Raw genomic sequence first — 17,056 nt, forward strand, 5'->3', positions numbered from 1 at the left:
GAAAGCTACCTGGAACTTAACAAGTAAAAGAAAGCCACCTGATACTCTGGAACTTAACAAGTAAAAGAAAGCCACCTGATACTCTGGAACTTAACAAGTAAAAGAAAGCCACCTGATACTCTGGAACTAAACAAGTAAAAGAAAGTCACCTAGAACTTAACAAGTAAAAGAAAGCTACCTGGAACTTAACAAGTAAAGGAAAGCCACCTGATACTCTGGAACTTAACAAGTAAAAGAAAGCCACCTGATACACTGGAACTTAACAAGTAAAAGAAAGCCACCCGATACTCTGGAAATTAGCAAGTAAAAGAAAGCCACCCGATACTCTGGAAATTAACAAGTAAAAGAAAGCCACCTGATACTCTGGAAATTAACAAGTAAAAGAAAGCCACCTGATACTCTGGAACTTGACAAGTAAAAGAAAGCCACCTGATACTCTGGAACTTGACAAGTAAAAGAAAGCCACCTGATACTCTGGAACTTGACAAGTAAAAGAAAGCCACCTGATACTCTGGAACTTGACAAGTAAAAGAAAGCCACCTGATACTCTGGAACTTGACAAGTAAAAGAAAGCCACCTGATACTCTGGAACTTAACAAGTAAAAGAAAGCCACCTGATACTCTGGAAATTAACAAGTAAAAGAAAGCCACCTGATACTCTGGAACTTGACAAGTAAAAGAAAGCCACCTGATACTCTGGAACTTGACAAGTAAAAGAAAGCCACCTGATACTCTGGAACTTGACAAGTAAAAGAAAGCCACCTGATACTCTGGAACTTAACAAGTAAAAGAAAGCCACCTGATACTCTGGAAATTAACAAGTAAAAGAAAGCCACCTAGAACTTAACAAGCAAAGGAAAGCCACCTGGAACTTAACAAGTAAAGGAAATCCACCTGGAACTTAACAAGTAAAGGAAAGCCACCTGGAACTTAACAAGTAAAGGAAAGCCACCTGGAACTTAACAAGTTATTGCTTTAAGTGAAAATATTTAATATATTTCCACCTTTTTAAATTAGTTTTTCAAACTATTATTATTATTTTTCTTTACCTCTTTCTTCACATTGTTTCTTGCAACAGCTACACAATGTTCTTATTGATAATTTATTTCTACTTTAACATGTACTGGACACAGATGGAAAAAAGCATTTGACGTTTGACTGAAAACATTCTCAGTGTAAGAAAATTTTGTTTGTTTCTAAGTGCAAGACAAAGCTACAAAAAGAGATATTGATGTTATACTCACCACAAACATCAAAACCTTATTTCTTAGCATTGCAAGCCCTTAGATTAACACTGAGCCACTGGAGAGCATGAACAATGGGAAGAGGAGGTAACCATAAGAAAATATGGTCTGACTTTACCTTGTTGTACTTTATAATATTAAAATAATCCATGATGATGAGAAAACCCAATTGTAGAGAAAATTATATATGTAAAAACAGCTACATAGTGCCTTCTCTACCCATACCAGCCATTTTTACACAGATAATATTAAAATAATTATGTTGAAGAACAACTACAGGACTAGGTTTCATGAACTATAACTAAAACACTATTACCAACTACAATACAGTAAAAACAAACCTTAAGCAACTTATTTAGACCAGTGGCAATTTTCCCAGTTTCTTTCTCACTTCTTCTGCATACCTATGAATTACCTTCCTCTCTCTAGAAAGTCCTTCACATTTTACATACTTCTGAAAATTTCTGTACCTCCTTCTTATGCAGTCTTATCCATGAAGTTTTAAGAACCAAGAACTTTGCAAGTTTATCAAAAAATATTATAAAATGGTATTTATATAAATGTTTCTTCTCATTTTGTTTGGCTATGTAACAATACGAAATAGATGAAATGCAGTATGTCCAGGCTGGATGTTGAGTTCAGGAAGAAAGACATTCAACAGTGTCCTGATACCTACATTCTAGCAAGTCAAAAGGCATTGAGTTCAAAACAAACATATCTTCATATTCTAATGAATTAATGAGCTTTATATCCTAAATAACAAATTACTGCCAGTTATTTCACATTTCAAGAAATTGTAGAGCTTGGAGTCTCAGGCAAATACATCTTCACCAATTTTTTCATATTTCATCATTATTTTTGATAGACGTGCATGACCTAATTTACCCTTATCATCTACATTTCAGTCAAACATTCAAACTCTAGAAACAGATTTGAAAACACCATCAACTCTTCTCACACAAGTCATGCTTTTCCAGTTTTCAAATCCCTTCACTACTTTACATTACTCAACACAGTAGTTAATTTTGCAAATTCAGGTCCAATCATGAATACTTACCAGGCCTTCTGAATAAGACAATAAACACTCTATCAAGTTTACAACATCCATGCACAAATCAAATTCAATGTTTATAAAGAAGGAAAGGTTGTTGTCACTCTCATATCTTCATAGAGTTTTTATTCTTTTGCTTTTAAAATTTTGTTAGAGTTGTAATATGGAAGTGGAGTTTTTTGTTTTTTTTATATACTCAGACAAGGTTTGTGGTGATCAGAAACCCACTTGAAGTAAAAATCTATCTCAAGATGGCTGGTATGGGTATTAACACTTTTATTAAAATAAAGTAGTTGGTTGGTTGGCATTTTATAGTGCAAAGCAACTGAGCTATCTATGCTAAACAGCCAGTACAACAAACAAAATAAAATTATTAGAATTCAAAAAAGGAATCATATTAAAACAAAATATAATTTTTGAATTAAAAATTTCAATCGTATTAAAAAGGCCAAAAGCCCATAAAAACTAAAAAATATTTGTAAGGTGAACAGTGTCATTATCACCAAAGGGTCCAGCATCAGGGGTAAACCTTGGGACAAAACATGTCTAAAATGGTGTTGTCATTTAGAGTCATAACAACAGTGTGACAGTAAAATGTGGACTGTTGTGACCTGAATGTCACACAGACAATACACTGGTGCATCAGTCTCAAATAAAAAAAAATGATCAGTTAAAAAACTGTGACCAATGCATAGTCTAGTTAGGACAGCTTCTTTCTGATCCTCGTGGAAACAAGACGGCCAAAGTTCAACAGAAGGTTTCATCTGGAAAATGTTTTCATGTTGTTCACTCCAAGTTGACTGCCAACTAACACTGAGCTGAGCCTCGAATACAGGACCATAGTTTATGTATGGAACTGGCACAGCAGTGACAGCACCAGAGAAGACAGACTTAAATGCAATGTCAAAGAACTCATTCCTGCAAACACCAAAGTGGCCTGGTATCCAGAAAAACTGGATATAAGTTGATGTTAAAAAGAAATGGACCAGTCAGTTTTGAATATCAGTGAGAATAGGGTGAGAACTAATATGAAGCAGTTCCAGGACCAGTACAGAGCTAAGTGAGTCACTATAAATAGTATAATTTGAGTACTACTTAGTTTCTATGTGATTCAGGGCAAGAGAAATGGTGTACAGTTCAGCAGTGAACACAGAATCTGTAGAGGGGATACTGTGTGCAACCACAACATATCATGGCAGAGCCCACAGACTCACTTGATTTTGAACCATCCATATAAATTGGGATGGAATGATGGGTTCAAAGATGTTCAGCAAATGAAAGACACTACTTCCAATCAGAGGTTTTTCTCAGATGACTCAAAGTGAGGTTGAACATGGGAATGGTAATAAGCCATGGTGAGATGGGCTGACAAGTAGATACAGCAGTGTCATCTAAGAACAGATCCAATTCATTCAAATGCACCTGGATACAAAGGCCAAAAGGAACAACGGCAGATTGTCTGTTCTGAAAAAGAATGATCTACTGAGGAAGGAAGACACAACCCCAGGTGGAATGCTGTGGTAAATACTGAGGTTTTGAAGAATACAATAAAGACAGTTGCAAATGGCAGAGGTGTAGAGGAGATTCATGAGACTCTGTGTACAAACTCTGAACTGAAGAGGTGCAGAAATCCTCCATGCATAGCTGAAGCCCCTGATGATGAATGCAGTCCAGCATCTTCAATGCCAAGGTTCTGACAGAGCCATAGACCCACAGTCCAGTTTTGACTGAATGAGAGTGCAATATATCTTTAGCACAGTACATCAATCCCCACCAAAAGAGGTGGACGAAAAGGACACGGAGGATGTTCAATGCCCTGGTACACTTGACTCATAGCTGCTTGATGTGTGGTATAAGGGTCAGCTTACAGTCAAAGGTAAACTCCAAGAACTTTGACCCAGGGACTAGGGGAAGCACAACTTCATTGTTTGCATGCAAACGGTTTTAGATAAAAAAAAAAGTTAAAACTGTCTGTTGTGGTCCGCTTCAGTAAGCAACTAGCTGCCACTCAATAAACCTCATGTTCAACAACTGACACGAGATGTGGAAGTCATTGACGTAGAGCACATTTGCAACAGTAAGAGGTTGTTCTCCAGTGACACCATTTATCTTTATATATAAAAAAGTGTGACAATCAATTCACGGCCTTGAGGGACTCCAAGTTCCTGTAGGAAACGATGGAAAGGTGTCGTACCCACATGAACTTTAAATAATCTGACCATTAAAACATTTTTAATAAAATGGGCAAATGGCCACACAATCCACATAAGTGGTCTAACAAAATGCCATACCTCCACATAGTATCATAAGCCTTCTCAAGGTTAAAGAATGCAAACACAAGATGTTGTTGTTGAGAAAGGCTTCTCTGATCAACATTTCAAGTTGAATCAGGTGGTCCATGGTGAAGCACTATTGTCAGAACCAACACTTGGAAGGCAAAATGAAGCTGTTTAAATCAAGAAACTAAACAAGAAACATTAACCATCCTTTCTAAAGTCTTATAGAGACAGCTTGTTAAAGCAATTGGATGGTAGTTTGAAGGAATCTTGGGATCCTTCCCTGGCTTAGAGAAAGGTAGAACAATAGCCTGGCCCCATGATTCAGAACAAACATTCTCCTGCCAGATACAATTAAAAATAACCAGAAGAATAGCAGGAGAAGCAGGAGAAAAAAAGGCACAGCATCTTGTAGTGTATACCATCAATTTTAACTGATGTACTGCCAGACCGATGAAGAGCCAGCTTGAGTTCTACCAGTGTAAAGGGGCAATTATAGTCATAAAGACGATCAGCCCGAAAGGAAAGATGTGATTGCTCTGCCCAAGTCTTGATGGGCTAAGAAGATGGAAGATGAAGCAGAAGAGCTAGATACCCAGTAAAAGTTTTTGCTAAGAGTATAGGCAATGCTCTGGGCATCAGCAACTTCTTAGCAATTAGAAAGCAAGATCAAAACGAGGACAGAAGTATATTGTCCACTGACCTTCCAAATCTTGTCCCATATGACTTTGAAATTGGTGGTAGAAGAGATGTTGATTGTGAATTTAATCCAAGATTCCTTCAGGCTTTGATGTCTTATCTGCCGAGCATGTGCATGTAAAGTGATGTGGTTTGAATGTGTGGGATACCTACAAAAGGTATGCCAAGCATGTTTCTAAGCCTTCCATGCTGTGTGGCAGTCAGGATTCCACCAAGGACAAGAATATCATGAAAAATGTGTTGAGGGTTTAGGAATATGATGAACAGTTGCCTGGATAATAGTCAGTCACTGCTGCCACACAGCCATCTATCACTGGCTTACAGACAATGGCAGGATCAAGTTCCATGAGAGCAGTGAATGAGCCAGTTTGGCTCATTCCAGCTTCCACCTGGACACATGGGTCAGGTGGCATCAACAGCTACCAGTCTCCCTCAAAATGGCAGGAAAATGATCACTGCCCATTGGGTTACTGTCAACCCTCCATGAAAAGTGAGAAAATAGTGAAGGGGAGCAGATGAGAGATCAGTCGCAGTAAAAGACTGACGAGGTGCATAAATATAAGTATGAACACCAGTATTGAAGAAAGGTTGTGATCCAAGAGCATACACTCTATAAAGTGACCCCTCCTATCAATCCTCTGGAAATTTTGTCCATTAAAGTCCTCCAGGATTAACAAGGGAGACAGCACCTATTCATTCAATGTCTAATTGATTGTAAATCTCTCCAGCTGACAGGTAGAGAGAACAAATAGTGATAATACAACCCAAGGAAACACAGATGGCTACTGTCTCCAAGGGTATTTCAAGTGGCAAAAACTGGGTGAGCACATGCTGGTCGACTAGCAGTGCCATCCCTCCATGCACTCAACCTGTCATTTCTGAACAGAGAAAACTGCCAAAAAAGTGACTGTATCAGCAGATTTCAGATATTTTTCCTGTAAGGAGAGATACACAGGATGATAAGAATCAATCAGTATTTTAATGTCATCCAGATTAGAACATAAATCTCAACAGTTCCACTGTATCAAAGTGACCATTTTACTTATATATAGGTAAATTGGGTAGAGAGTCCTTCTCTTTTCAACCACGTCTTTTTTCTTTATTTTTATTTATTCAATGGGTTGTGCATTGGGTCAATTGGGCAGGTCTATGTCACTGGAAGAAGATTCCAGCAACTAAGAGCATGAACAAATGATCATTCTGCATCTCAGGGGCATATAAGATGTATCTGAAGAAATGCCTGAATCCTGAATCATAGGAAGTAGATCCAGGGGACTCCTGGAAGGGATGGTAAGGACAGAGATGGGTGTTGACATTGATTCATCAACTTTCTTAACCATGGAGAGATAAAGACTATTCACATGGTGTGAGAGCAATTCTTTTGTAGGCTCGGAGAGATCCATCTGCACTCCCACTGTAGCAATAGAATGAAGTGCAGCAGCATATGTCCGAAATGGAATGGTGGACAATAACTTTTAAGCCTCAGGGTAAGAAATGCTGTGAACTATTTTCAAATGCTGCACCTCTTTTTCTTCTACCCACCTAAGGCATGAATGAAAATAAGATGGGTGAGAGCCACTATAATTAACACAATGAAGGTCTATCTCACACTCACAGACATTGTGATTCTTGCCACCACAATAAGCACACATCAAGGAACCACGACATGATGTCTTTCAGTGACTGTAAAGCTGGCATTGGAAACATCTGAGAGAGTTTGAAATATATGGCCATAGTTTGCAATTAAGATAATTTGCCTTGATGGTGGCAGGTGAACGTAGTGATGTAGATGTCAACACTAGGTCACTGGTCAGCACCATAATTTCATCTTTGCAAATGAAAATATGCCTCACTGCAGAAACTCCTTGGGTGGAAAACCTAGCAAGAATCTCTGACTCAGGGATGTTCTTCAAATTCCTCTCAACAATAACTCCTCGTAACAAATTCACAGTAGCATGGGGAGTAACCTCAATGGGTATATCCCCAATGGCCTTCAAATGCAAGAGTTCACTGTGTTTAAGAGTGGATTTTTCCATGAATATGTCACCAGTACAAGTTTTTGACTGACTTAGGAGAGCCAGCAAGCCACTCTAATCCCTTATGAATACAAAAAAAGGGGTGAGAAATTTGCCCTAAAGAATTGTCCGAAAGGGAAAGTAGTATCAGAAAATAAGGTACAGGTGTTTAAGAGGTTGAATATTGAAGCTCAGAAGCTTCAAGACATGGTCAATTACCTATGGTCTGGTTGGTTGGTTGATTGATTTAGTGTTTTATGGCACAAAGCAGATAGGTTATCTGCACCAAACATCCGGTAAAAATGTAAAAATAAAGTATGTATAGTAAAATTCATAAAATGAATTGAAGGTAAAACAAAACAGCATTTGAAAGCATAAATAGCATAAAACCAATGTTGACATCCAGTCTACAATGTTAAGAGAGAAACTACAGTAAGAGAAGTTGCAAAAGACTTTCTGTAGCATAATGGTAATTATCATAACCTGCCAGGAAGACTAACAGGTGAGTACAAAAACCATCGTCAGTCACCTGAAGTTGGCCTTTCCAGTCCTGGTTCTAGGTTATGTGTCATTATGGCCATTTTCGAAAAGTAAAGTAATAAAAGTTTCAAAACACATGCAGCAAAATTGTAATAAAAACTCGCCAGGATGACTAAAGGGTAGTTCAAACACACAGTTCAAACAGCAGCATTAGTCACCTGAAGTTGACCTTTCCAGTCCTGGTGTCGAGTTATTTAATGTTATGGCAGTTTTTCAATTTCAAATTGAACAAGAGAGATAGTGATTCTTAAAAGGGAACCACATTAAAAAAGGTTTAATGTATAAATTTAAAACACTTAAATTACATTAAAAAGAAAAATGGCCTTTAAAAAAATAAAAAACTTTATCAAGGTAGACAGTGTCACCATCACCAATAACACTGTCAAATGTAACGAACAAACCATGGGACCAAACAGTGTTAAAATGGTGCCGTCATTGAGAGTTGTAACAATGGCAAGAAAGTAAAATGTGGCTTATAGTGATCTGAGTGTTACATAGACTACACACTGGTGCATCAGTTTCAGATAAAAGAAAATGAGTTAAAAACTGTGACCAATGCATAGTCTAGTTAGAACAACTTTCTTCTTCCGATCGTTATGGAAGCAAGATGACCAAAGTCTAATGCAGGGTTTTATTTAGAAAAGCTTGTTTTCGCGTTGCTCACTCCAAGTCAACTGCCAGCTGGCATGGAGCCAAGTCTTGAATACAGGACCATAGTCCATGTGTGAAATACGCACAGTGGTTATAATGCCAGAGCAGAGAGATTTAGCTGCCGTGTCTGCAAATTCGTTCCTACGAATACCAACGTGGCCTGGTATCCAGAAAAACTGGATAGAAGTAGATGTCAATGAGAAATGGGCCAGTTGGTTTTGAATATCGGCGAGAATAGGGTGTGAACTGATGTGAAGCTATTTCAGAGCCAGTAGAGAATCAAGCGAGTCAGTATAAATAGTGCAGTTGAAGTACTGCTTAGCTTCAATATGATCCAGGGCAAGAGAAATGGCATACAGTTCAGTTGTGAACACAGAAGCTGTAGAGGAGATTCTGCGTGCAACCACCAAACCACAACAAACCATGGCAGAGTCCACAGATTCACCTGATTTTGAACCATCCATATAAATTGGAATGGAAAGTGTGTGCAAAAGATGTTCAGTAAATAAAAGATGGTACTTCCAATTGGGAGTATTTGCTTTTCTCAGACGACTTAAAGAAAGGTCACATTTGGAGACTGTAATAAGCCATGGTGGAATGGGCTGACCAGTGGATACTGCAATGTTATTCAAGGACAGACCCAATTTATCCAATTGCGCCTGGACACAAAGGCCAAAAGGAGCAATGGCAGATCATCTGTTCTGAAAAAGTATGGCCCACCGAGGAAGAAAAACACAACACCACCTTTGGTAAGGAACAAAGTTTTGAAAAATATAGTAAAGACAGTTGCAAATGGCAAAGGTGCAAAGAAGGTTAATGAGATTCTACATATAAGCTCTGAACTGGGGAGGTGCAGAAAGCCCCAGTGAAGAGTCAAAGTCCTTGATGATGAATGGGGTCCAGCATTTTTATAGCCGACGGTCTGGCAGAGCCATAGACCAGTGATCCTTAGTCAAGTTTCGATTGAATAAGAGCAAGCTATATCTTCAACATAGAACATTGATCCACTCCCCAACTGGTGGTAGAGAAGACATGGAGGATGTTCACTGCTCTTGTGCTTTTGACCTGTAGCTGCTTAATGTGTTGTATAAAGGTCAGCTTACAGTCAAAGATAAGCCCCAAGAACATGGTCTCAGGGACCACAGTCAGTGAAACTTCAGAATAAGGGTTAATACCCCATTGGTGGCAAAATTGCATGCAAACAGTTTCAGATAGAGAGAAATTAAAGTCATTTGCCGTGGTCCACTTCAGTACACGATCGAGGGTAGTTTGTAGTTACTGCTCAATGTATCTCATGTTTGACGACTGACATGAGATGTAAAAGTCGTCGGCATACAGCCCGTTGGCAAAAGTGAGAGAGAGTTGTTCGGTGTTGGCATTATTCTTTATACTTAAAAGTGTGGCACTTGAAACACAGCCCTGAGGAACTTCAAGTTCCTGTAGAAAAGTACGGGAAAGTGTCGAACTGACACGAACTTGGAATTTCCTGTCAATTAAAAAATTTTTAATAAAAATGGGCAAATGGTCACGTAACCCATATAAATGGAGGTCTTGTAAAATGCCATACCTCCATGTTGTATCATAAGCATTCTCAATGCCAAAGAATATTGATACAAGATATTGTTTAAGAAAGGCTTCTCTGATTGACGTTTCAAGTTGAATCAGATGATCCATGGTGGAGTGCTATCATCAAAACCCACATTTGATGGGTGAGTGGAGACCCAAACAAGACAAGCATTAACTCTCTAAGATCTTACAGAGACAGCTCGTAAAAGCAGTTGGATGGAAGTTTAAAGGAATCTTGGGATTCTTTGCAGACTAAGAGAAAGGTAGAACAATAGCACAGCACCAGATCTGGTTAAAAATAATCAAAAGAATAGCAAGAGAAGCAGGAGATAGATGGTGCAGCATTTCATAGTGTGCATCATCAGGTTCGAACCAATGTACTGTGAGACCAACGAAGGGCCAACTTGAGTTCCATAAGTGCAAAGGAACGATTACAGTCGTAGAGACAATCAACTTGAAAGGAAAAAGGTGATTGATCTGCCAGAGTCTTGATGGCAAAGAAGGTGGAGGATGAAGCAGAAGTGCTAGATACGAGGGAATCAGCTGCTTCCTCACCATCATAGAGCAAGATCAAGAGGGGGACAATTATATTACCCACTGACCTTTCAACTCTTGTCCCATACGACTTTGGAACTGGTGATAGAAGATATGCTGGTAGTGAACTTAATTCAAGTATCCTTCTAGCTTTGACGTCTAACACACCGAGCAAGTGTACAGGCCTGCTGGATGCAGTTCGAGAGTGTGGGATACCTACAAAAAGTATTCCGGGTCCATTTTTGAGCTTTCTGTGCCATGTAGCAGGCAGGATTCCACCATGTACAAGAATATCGTAGAAAATGTGTCAAGGTTTTAGGAATACATTGAGCAGCTGCTTGTATAATACAGTCAGTTACTACTGCCACATAGTTGTCTGTTTATGGCTTACAGACAATGGCAGGATCAAGTTCTGCAAGAGGAGAGAAAGAAGACCAGTTTGCCTCATCCAGCTTCCACCAGGATATGCGGGTTGGGTGGCATCGACCATAGCCAGTCTCTCTCAAAAGTATAGAAAAATGATCCCTGCATCATGGATTATTGTCAACCCTCCATGAAAAATGGGATAATAATGAAGGGGAGCAAACTGATAGATCAATAGCAGTAAAGGACTGACTAGATGCATGAAAATAAGTGGAAGAACCAGTATTGAAAAGAGAAAGGTTGTGATTAGGGAGTATATGCTCTACAGAAAAACCCCTCCCATCAATAACAGCACCTCCCCAGAGGGGATGATGTCCATCAAAGTCCTCCAGGATTAGAAAGGGAGACAGCAACTGTTCAATGAGAGCGTCAAAGTCTGATTGATCATATGTCTCTCCAAGTGACAGGTAGACAAACAGTGATGGTATGACCCAAGGAAACATGGATGGCTACGGCCTCCAAGGGTGTGTTGAATGACAAAGACAGGGTGGGCACATGCTGATCAACCAGCAGTGCCACCCCTCCATGTACTCGTCCATCACACAGTCATTTCTGAACAGAGAAAACTGCTGAAAGGGGACTGTATTGGCAGGTTTCAGAAATGTTTCCTGTAAAAAAAGACATACAGGATGGTAGGAAGCAATCAGTATTTTGATGTCATCCAGATTAGAATGTAAACCTCCACAGTTCCATTGTATCAAGGTGGCCATTTTTAATGACATGTAGGCAAAATGGCTCGTGAACCCTTCTGTTTATGAATTCTTTTTTTCTTACAGTCCTTATTCGTGGGAGACCTATCAACCTCAATGGATCCTGCCCTGGGTCGATTAAGCAGGTCTTTGTTGTTGGAAGGGATTCCAGTGACTGAGTATGAGAATGAATGATTGTTTTGCATCTTGGGGTGGAGAAAAGATAAATCCAAAGAAATGCCTGTACCTGGAACCAAAGGATGTGGATCTTGAGGTTTGTTGGAATGTATGGGAGGAACAGAGATGGGTGTAATCGTTGATTAATCAACTTTTTTAACCATAGTGGTCAAAAGGCTTTTCATTTGTTTTGAGAACAATTCTCTTGGAGGCACAGAGAGATCTGTCTGCACTCCCACTGTAGTTGTGGAACGAAGTGCAGCAGCATATGTACGAGATGGAATGGCGGACAGCAATTTCCGAGCCTCAGGATAAGTAACGTTATGTGTCATTTTCAAACGCTGCACCTCTTTTTCCTTCAACCATTTAGGGCAAGAACGAAAGTAGGAAGGGTAAGAACCATTGCAGTTAACACAATGTGGGTCCATGTCGGCAGTGTAACTCCATCTTTGCGAGTGGAGATGCGCCTCACTGCAGAAATTCCTTGAGTGGAAAAATCAGCGAGAATCTCTGACTCGGGGACTTCTTCAAATACCTCTCAACAACAACAACAACTCATGATGAATTCAAAGTAGCATGAAGTGTAACCTCAATAGGTATATCCCCAATTGCTTTGAATTCATGAGGAGTTCATTGTGTTGGGATGTGGATGTTTCAACTAATATGTCTCTAGATTGAAGCTTCTTTACTGACTTTGGAGAGCCAGCAAGTCCCTCTAGTCCCTTTTGAATAAAAAAAGGGGACATTTTGCCCTAAAGGTTTCTCTGAAAGAGAATGCAGGATGAAAAATGAGGTACAACTAGTGGTACAGATGTTGAAGATTGCTGATCAGTCTTCAAGACGTGGTCGTTTACCTATTGACTGTTTTTCACTCTTTTATTTGAAAAATGGGGTACAACTGGTGGTACAGATGTTGAAGATTGCTGATCAGTCTTCAAGACGTGGTCATTTACCTACTGTTTTTCACTCTTTTATTTAAATTTTTATTTGGAGGATCCATAGGAAAAAAGAAAATTTCGGTGCCAACTAACCCCACCCACCATGGAGCCCTATGAGAGGACGCACTACAATGTCAAGCAAGGACACTGCTGCAATGCCAGGGTTTCGTGAACACTATACCCAAACACCAGCATCAGACACAATGTCCACAAGACCTGTTGAGAACTTCCAACACTAGTACTTGGTTGACCCTAGCCCAAGTGGACCAGCCGATTGACCCAAGGGTAACCACCCAAAGGCTGCCCATCTTCAAGAATTCAAGGCCAAAGTGGTGTGTTAGGATTGGACCCTTCAACCACCAAAATCCTCTCCTCCCCTTCACGGGTTTCCACACACAGCAAACACGTGGGTGGATGTTTGGATCCCAGAGGAGGTAACCTGAAAGAACAGAACCTTCCCTGGGAGGTCCCCTCACCACATACAGGAATTCACACCGAGTGGCCTATGGTCTGTTTTTTCATTATTTTATTTTTATTTTTATTTGGGGGATCCATTATAAAGAAAATATATTTTGGTTCCCACTACTCTACCAACCACGAAGCCCAACAATGGGTTGCACATCAATGCGTAACAAGGACATTGCAGTAATGCCACAGTTTAGTTAGCACTATACCCAAACACCAGCATCAGACACAATGTCTACAACACCCATTGAAAATGTCCAACACTGGCATTTGATTGAACCTAGCCCAAGTGGACCAGCCGACTGACCCTGGGGGAGCGACCCCAAGGCTGCCCATCTACAGGAATTCAAAGCCAAAGTGGTGTGTTATGGGTGGTTGAGGTGTACAACCCTAACACACCACTTTGTGTGAATTTATCTCAGACAAGGTTCTTATTAGTCTCAATACAATTTCCAACTGTAATGTTTGATAGTTTTTATTAAAATTATTTCAAAGTAAAATGCCTTTCAAGAAAACATAAACAGCAAATTGTATTTATTAAGCTTGACTAAATATAATAATGTATTAAATATTGTTTTATTTATGTCTTCTGCTTTCATCATTAAAAGATTTAACATTTCATTCATAGGCTGCTCTTCTGCAATCTGTTCTTGATACAACCTCACAGGATTTAAAATACATTACAAACCTACAACTAAAACATTCAGTAAATATTCATTCCCTTCCATTATACCTGATGCATAAAATATAATTTACAAGTGAGAACAAACATTTTTTAAATGAACAAAATACATAATAGAAGACACTGGAGTGATTTTTGATGGAAAATATCATCATCACAAACTCAAAACAGCACTTCAAAAGAGGCCTCAAAAGCTGCAGCCTACAGATGTCCTTGTTTTAAAATAAGAGGACCCCCAAACTTTAAAGTTCAACAAAGGTTCATTATTGTTTTATTAACTGCACCCAATATCAGAAGGTATAAGCAACTTCATGGAGATGAAATTCTGGGTTAGTATTCTAGATACCTTAGGGGTACAGCCATTAATATCCTCATTCTGCCACATGTCCTAAAGAATAACAAACGTTAATGCCTTTAAAACTATTATGTCCTTTAGTTCCAGATCATTTGACAATTTCTCCCAACATCAATACATACATCTCTAGAAAAACTACATAAAAAGCATATCATCTAAGTACTTTTGAAAAATTGCAAATATTCCTCATAGTTGATTACATGGAACACAATTTTTTAGAAAATAAAAATTTTGGTAAAGCTTCACTGAGTAATGAACAAAAGATTATTATAAACACACATTTCACAAAGATTTTTTGTTGAAATATCAGATATATTTTTTTTTCCTTACCCAGTAAAGCAATCTCCAAACTTTTAAATATTCAGATATGTTGTTATAGACTTTCACCCACAATTCTATCAAAGCTAGAGATGCACTGTTCAATGATTCTGAATATGTTTTGAACCAGTTTCATAAGACAAACATAAATTCCAAGGTTTGAGTTTCTGTTCAGAATGGGAGATAGCAAATTCTACTATTATTTTGTTACGGTTTAATTTATTATTCTTTCTGTAACTTAGTTCAACAATGAATATTTAGTTATATAAAAATTCTAACTCACCTTCTAGTTAAAGACCATTGAATATAAGTGTTTGTTTGTCTTATGAAACTCACACAAGCTTCTCCAGCAGCAATGTACACATATTAGGGATATGAAAGATTACATAAATCAGCCACTCCCATGAGATGTATCCTCTTACTTTAACCACTCAATAAAAATTCTGCCTTGAGCCTAAATAAGTTAGTTCATGATATAATTAAAATTAATTATTGGTGACTGTTACTTATTGTTGTTACGAACACTTAAGTGGTTTAGTTTGGTAATCTTATTTATTCTTCAGGTCCTTTTTCCTAATACCTTCATTTACAGAAGTTAATGGTTTTGATATTTTTTATATTGTTCATCAATATTTTCAAATTCTGGCCACACATGGATTTATTCATTGTTTCTTATAAGTGAAAAAAATTGTATTCCAACTATTTTAAAGTATTGGGTTGGATTTCTGTGACTCTTCAAGTTTAAATCATGTTTCTTGCTTGATCCTACTTTTTGCAGTGTTTTGTTTTGACTCATTACAGTGCCATTGTATCATCAATCAACCAAGTATGATTAACCTTCTGTAATAATATCATATTTAATATTTGCAGGTATAATGTGAAACTTTAAATAACTGTTAAAGTAAGCATAGATATCTTATACCTGAAGTTGGGTAATACACACCAGTATAGAACAGTAAAATCACAACTAATTCATAACTAAAACCTTGTCAACATTGTAACAATGAATTTATGAAGTTTGATCTTTACAAATTGTAAGACATTGGTTTTAACATTACATTAATTTTGATTAAAATCTTAATACAATATCACTGAACAACTACATCTTAGATATTAAAAAATCAAAGTAGAAATAAAGTGTATATATGATTGGATGGTATTGTTTAGTTTAACAAGTTAGCACTACTCATAGTCATAATCCAGTTAGATACTTCACACTCCTACGAAAAGTGGGGCCTAATAGGCCCCAGAGCAACTTGAAAGGTTATTAATATTAGGCTAATAATTTTGTATTTAAATGAAATTGCCATTTAAATCCATTAATGAATGGATTAACGAGATTCCCACTGTACCTATCTACTATCTAGCGAAACCACAGCCAGGGGAACGGGCTTGGAGAAATAAGGACTAGAAACGTCTTTTGGTAGGAGTGTTAACTATTAATATTACTCTTCAAACTATTGTAATTATGTATAGATTCATTATTTTCTTTTTATAAATTATAGGCAAGAGTTAGTTGTCATACAATACTAGTGTTAATATTATTAATAATAAACAGTAGTACTATGCTAACTTGGCAGTTAGTACATCCCCTTGACATTCATTCAAAATAGTTAATTCATTATAAGTAACACACTACTTGCCTTTCCTCCTTTAGAAACAACTAAACGTTAAATCACAAACTATCAAAATCTTTTGCGTCATCTGTTAGGTACGGCTGCAAACTATTGATAACATATTTTATTCATCAAATAATTTCCTAAACACAACAATATTCACCAAAAAGCCTGAAACTTTTTTCTTTGTTGTTTCAACACAACGCTGTAACAGACAAAATCAAACAGTCACTACACTACAACCAGGGTCCTACGGAAAAAAAAAAAAAAATAAAAAGTATTAAACTTTGACAACACTCGTCCATCATAAGATTTGAATCCCGAATTTTAGCGTAGTAGGCCCTTAAGGTTTGTTTGTTTTGTTTTGAATTTCGCACAAAGCTACTCGAGGGCTATCTGTGCTAGCCGTCCCTAATTTAGCAGTGTAAGACTAGAGGGAAGGCAGCCCTTAAGGAGCTAACCCATAAGATACATTTAATTAGCTATAAATATTATAAGTAAGAGAAAATTATTTAAATAAACTATAAATAATATAACACATTCTACAATAATGAAATAATTAAGTGAACCATTGTCAATAAGAAGATGAACTATTTCACATTAATGTCTTTTACTTTTACCCGACGTTTCGGCTTGCGCTTTTTCAAAGGTCCATGAGCATTACAGTTTACAAACCCGATTTTAAATTATCATATGAGTATTATTTCGCAGGCCGTGAGATGAAAAAACTTGGATAAATTTTCTTAAAACAATTAACTGACACATCTATATGTAAATGTTTTCTTTATATTCTTTTGCACGCGCGTAAGGCGTGCGA

The 17,056-nt window shown here is 37.8% G+C and overlaps 1 protein-coding gene across 3 annotated transcripts in view; it reads right to left on the reverse strand.

Annotated features, from left to right (window-relative positions):
• Positions 1-16,658, reverse strand: part of LOC143238216 (uncharacterized) — a 34,988-nt gene extending 18,330 nt beyond the window's left edge. The window contains exons 1-2 of one of the 3 annotated variants that reach the window (XM_076478266.1): positions 16,267-16,652; positions 1,586-1,923 (exon numbers count right to left, since the gene is read on the reverse strand). The gene's annotated coding sequence lies outside the window, so the exon portion shown is untranslated. Of the gene's footprint in view, positions 1-1,585; positions 1,924-16,266 lie in introns of all 3 variants that reach the window. The other 2 variants (XM_076478271.1, XM_076478258.1) reach the window with 2 other exon arrangements.
• Positions 16,659-17,056: the final 398 nt, after the last annotated feature.

The sequence above is a fragment of the Tachypleus tridentatus genome, chromosome 2, assembly GCF_004210375.1.
Source record: "Tachypleus tridentatus isolate NWPU-2018 chromosome 2, ASM421037v1, whole genome shotgun sequence".
In the NCBI taxonomy this organism is placed as follows: Eukaryota; Metazoa; Arthropoda; class Merostomata; order Xiphosura; family Limulidae; genus Tachypleus; species Tachypleus tridentatus.